Source organism: Pteropus vampyrus, unplaced genomic scaffold (genome assembly GCF_000151845.1).
Source record: "Pteropus vampyrus isolate Shadow unplaced genomic scaffold, Pvam_2.0 Scaffold135, whole genome shotgun sequence".
NCBI classification, from domain to species: domain Eukaryota; kingdom Metazoa; phylum Chordata; class Mammalia; order Chiroptera; family Pteropodidae; genus Pteropus; species Pteropus vampyrus.
The window spans coordinates 3,992,707-3,997,871 of NW_011888916.1; the positions used below are offsets into that span (position 1 = coordinate 3,992,707).

At 47.7% G+C, this 5,165-nt stretch overlaps 1 pseudogene; it reads right to left on the reverse strand.

Moving 5' to 3' along the window:
• Positions 1-3,204: 3,204 nt before the first annotated feature.
• LOC111744442 lies at positions 3,205-3,322 on the reverse strand (annotated as a pseudogene).
• Positions 3,323-5,165: the final 1,843 nt, after the last annotated feature.

Here is a 5,165-nt window from a genome sequence, read left to right on the forward strand (position 1 = left end):
GTGTTGCACTCAGGTTAAAAAGCAAAATGGTAGTACGATTTTGAGTCCTAAAAAAAGGAAAGTTAAAAATAAATTTAAGGACAACAGAGTAGATCTGAAAGAAGTATATACATCCCAGGTTGTAGATAGGTTTAGATTTATTGAGTCATTGCTCACCAATAACTACCCAAGTGACTCAAAAGACAGTGTTAGGACCGGCCTGTAAAATGATAAAACAGTGTAATCCAAGAGCCAAATTCATGTTATGGCTCTTGGTGCAGCTCTGCATCTATGTGACCTAAAGCAAGGCCCTTTCTTCCTCTGAGCCTTTTTCCCCCTGCAGAACAGGGCAAACTCCATTGACTTATTTGGGTGAGAAGGATCTTGCCGCTCAGAAAAGCTGAGTGAGCAATTTGCATAGGGCCTCAGTCCGGTGATGGCAGAGCTGGCCCTGGAATGTGGCTTCCATCTCAGTGCCCTTCTCCACAGCAATGTGGCAGTCTGTCTGGTTCAACTGCTGCCTCCTTCCTGAGTGAGATAATGCCCCCCACCCACACACCCCACATCCTCATGTAGGGTGTGTGTCCTGAATTTGAACAAACTGCACTATCCTCGCCCCTTAACACACCACCTGCCCTGCAACAGTGAGATGCTTCTGCTCAATGACTGTTCGGATGCCGAGACCAGGGTCAGAGCTCAGTGCAGAGTCCCATCTCGGCAGAAAGGGCTAAGCCGATGGTTCCATGTCCCACCTCTTCCCGTGCACCTGATTCCTTTGGTTTCTCACCATCTCTCTCCATCCCCTTCTCTCTCTCATCACTCCCCTTTCCAATCTTGTCTTCCCTCCCTTCTGCTTTCCTTCCCCTTCTGGCTTTTGTCCCTCAGCCCCACGCAGGTCCTGGAGAAAGCTCCTCTGGGGCTGGTTCTGTGGGTTCTCTGGGGGCGTGGAGCAAGCCCTGAGCCCAGCAGAGAAGGCTGCACTGGAGCAGAAGCTGACCAGCATTGAGGAGAAGCCACTCTGGAGACGTGTCTGCAACATCAATGCTGTCCTCCTGCTGGCCATCAATGTCTTCCTCTGGGGCTATTTCGCATGACTCCGCAGACCTGGCTTCTGCCGAGACAGACGAAACACAGCCCAAGCCCGGCCAGCCACAGAAACAAGATTTCCTCCCATCTTGCTGTCCAAACTGGAGACCAGAGAGGCTCAGACTGCAAGAGCACCTGAAGAGCCCCGAGTCCAGCTGCACACTTGACCAGTGGAGAAAGGAGGCCCAGAGAGAGCACTGGGTCTGCGCAGGGCCACACAGCAGGACTTGCACTGGCCTCCTGATTTCAGCTCTTTCCATTACATTGCCTTAAAATCCTACCTCAAAAGCACTGTTTCCACCTTCTTGGTGAGTCTACTCAGGAGCATTTACTCAACTTGTGTCTTAAGGGTAAAAAGTAAAGAATACAAGAAAAGGGAGGGCAAGAACGTTGCAGAGATCCACGTGCATCTTCGCTCACCCATATCCCTTCCTTTTCCCCCTTCTCCTTGCCCCACCGCTCTAGTTCCCAATCCCCAGTCATGTATTTCTAGCAGGCATCTACCCAGAAGGACCTTATACTTCCACTGGCTGCTCCATGTGGTGGCCGTCAGACCCAAAGGAGTGAGGGACCAGGGTGACAGACAGTGTTCCGGGCAGAGAGTACTGGGGTAAGGGACTCCTCGGCACTTCTTAGATTCTGCCTCTTCCTACTCTGTCATCCAAACACGTGAGACGTCTCCATGGGCTTGAGGAACTGAGAGTCCAGTTGGAGAGATGTGACTTGTTGAAAACAAGGGAATTGAGACAGGCTCCTCTGCGCTTAGGAATAAGCCCTGCAGAGGGCCAGTGTGGACGGCCACGGAGCCCCCGCAGCTGCGCCTGTGCCCTTGTCCCTTTGCCTGACAGGTGTCTGCCTACCGTGGAAAACATCATGACCCCACTTAGCTGTCCTTCCTCCAGGAAGCTGCTTAGTGCCCCAAACTGGGTCAAGGTCCCACTCCTGTTCCTACATCCTCTGACCCTGCTTCTGTGGCAGCACCGATCACGGTACTGCGATGTTTGTCTCCCCATTAGATTGAGTCCTCCAAGGGGTAGGGAACAAGGACTGTGTTCCAAGTGACTTTGTCTCCAGAAAGTAACAGGTGTTTGATAAATGTTGCGTTCGTAATTCTCCAAGGTCCCGGTAGGCTGTCCACTGTGGCTGACTGGGATGTGACTTGGGGAGCCAGCTGGTGGAGAGAAATCTCCTTCAGCTGGAGTCTACACACTGAGTCTCAGATGTTTAGAATGAAACCACAGCCCCATCCCCTTGCCAAAGACACAGGCATCTCTGTCTGTGGGCCCTATTCTCATCGGATCCCCTTTAATGCTATCTCTCGTCATCACTCTATACTAATCACTCGTCATAATTGAAATTGAATAAAATTCTAGTTCTTTGAGGTTTGAAGTATAGCCTATGCTATGAATACCTCCTGTCGCCGCTGCCTCCAAATTTCTGTCCACTGACCACTTGACCTCATCTGCGGTATGTCACATGGCTGTGCTCTTCTCATGCTCCCTATAGACACTTTCTGGGAATTCAGCTTTCTCCCCTGATTTTCCCCCAAACCACAAGTTTTTGTGCGGAACTGATTATACTGAAGGTTTGGAGAGGGGGAAAATTTTAAACCATAGAAGCACAATTTAAAATTAATTAGTGAACTTCCCTATCTTCAAAAGCTCCTCGGCATCCTGCTATGAGAATTTCCCCAGGTCTTCTCAGTCCCCAGCTCCTACTGCCTGCTGTGGTTCTCAGTGCCCCCATCCAGCAGATTCTCACCTCTCCCCAGTCCTCCACATTGGGCCCCCTCTTCAGTTTTCTCTCCCTTTGTTATATGAAGTCTCATCTGGGTTCCAGACCTACCTCCTCTAACCTGAAGACTCATGAGCATGCTGTTAAATGTAATAGAACTGTAGCAAGATGGTTGCCCTCCTTCCCTACCCTCTTTGCCTGGTTAATTCCTACTTGTTCTTTACATTTCAACATAAAAGTCATGTACATCCTAAGAGAAGCCATATTGTTTTAGTGGGTGACCTTACCAGGGCCACCTATATCCCAGAGCAAGTAAGTCTCAGCACCCATCATATAATTTCATGGTCCCCTGAATGTACCTTCAAAGGAAGTGTCCAAGTGATATTTTAAGAGAATTATATTTTATGCCTACAGCACCTGGTATTCCTAGATGGTCTCCCATCCAAGTACTAACCAGGCCCGACCCTGCTTAGCTTCCGAGATCTGACGAAATCAGGCATATCAGGGTGGCATGGCCATAGACTCCAAGTGATATTTTATTAATACTCATCTTCACCCCTAGATTGTAAGTTCCCCACCTCCCTGAGTCCCCATTACCTAGAAAATTTGGTACATGATGGGTACTAAAAAAATGTGTTGCATGAACAAATGAAAGAATGAATTAATGAATGAGTAAAAGAGCATCCTTAGGAGAGGAAACCAAATACTTAGCAAAGCACAGAAGTGGGAAAATCTTGACACAATCAGGAAACAAAGAGTAGTTTAAAATGTCTGGATTGGAGGGTCATGTCTAATGACTACTGCTAATCCATCTGTCTTCTTCATGCAAGTGAGCTCATGCTGCATTCCTGCTCCTACATGCTGTCTTGGCCAGGTGCATCTGTGCAGGGCACCACCTGCACATCTGTGAGTGGTAGCCCTGCCATGTTGGGGAGTGGCTGGTGCAGTGGCTGGGAGGTCAGCAGAGGTCAGCTCAGGGAGGAGTTTCTATGCTAAACTTGGGAATTCACCATCTCTTACCTGAATTATCACACCAGTCTCTTGACTGTTATCTCTGTTCTCAATCTCGCCCCTTCCAGTTCACTCTATGCTCTGTAGTGAGAGTGATCTTTGTAAAATGCAAATCTTGTATCATCTACCTGTTTAAGGTTCTCTGCAGACAATGTTTCCTAGCCTGGCATGAGGCCCTGCTAGAAATACCTCCCAAGGTTCAGCCCTTGGTCTCCCGTCTTTACCCCAGCCAAAGCCACGCTGTTCTATGCAGTGGTCAAGAGCAGGGAGTTAGAAATCTGAACTTTTGGAAATAATCTTAGCTCTGCCACTTACTGACCAGAGGGAAAGTAGCATAACCTCTCTCTCAGCTTCTATTCTACACAATGGAGATGGTAATTGTAGCTACTTAACAGAATCATTAGAGGATTAAATGAGTTAATTCATGTAAAGTTTTTAAAATAGTATCTGGCACATAATTAAAGCGCTCAATAAACATTAGCTATTATTACTACTATTACTAGCAGGTGAGATGGGCACATAAGGAGGCATGGCACTACATAGTCATAATATTTTATACCTAGCACAATGTGCTGTCACAGCCAAAGTGGGGGGTGGGGTGGGGGGGGCGGGGAGCAATTATTTCTTGAGGAATTAGGAAAGGACATAACAGAAAAGTTTATATTGGAGTTGAACTTTGGCGGAGGAATAGGAGTTTTCTAGCAGAAGTCATACAAAGAAGAGGGACAGCATGTGCAAAGGTGGTTAAGGTACAAAAGTGCATGCAGAGTAAAATAAGGTATTTACAAATAATTTACAAATACCAACCCTATACATTTAATTTCCCCTTACAAATCATGTTTTGTTAGCCTCTTGCCTCTGAGGTCATGAAGTTTACTGACCAGGGAGAGGACAGAATGAGCATTTGCCCACTATAGCAGAGGCTGTCACTGTCCCGCCCATGATGTCCCTAGGCACTCACAGGTCCTGTTTGTTGTTCACTTCCCGCTGAAAGCCCCTGCAACTCTCTCCTGAAGACTTTCTCTGGAGGTAAAAAAAAAAAAAAAAAAATGCTTAGCCCCCTGTATAGAACAGGCTGGAAGTGCTGGGATATTCAAGGCCTCAAACAGTGACAAATAAGAGTTGGTAGATGAGCACTGCTAGTTCCTTGTCCCTTACCTGGGACAACCCAGAGGCTTGTTCTGAACCATTTCCAGGGGTTCTTGGATGACTGAGCCCCCGTCGCCTAGAGTTAACCTGCTCACTACCACATCTTACATAGCTTACATCCCTTCCCTGTCTCACTCCCCCACTCTCCTGCCGGTGTTTCCTGGGACAGCCTCCCAAATAAACTACTGGACTTGCATCTGGTTTCA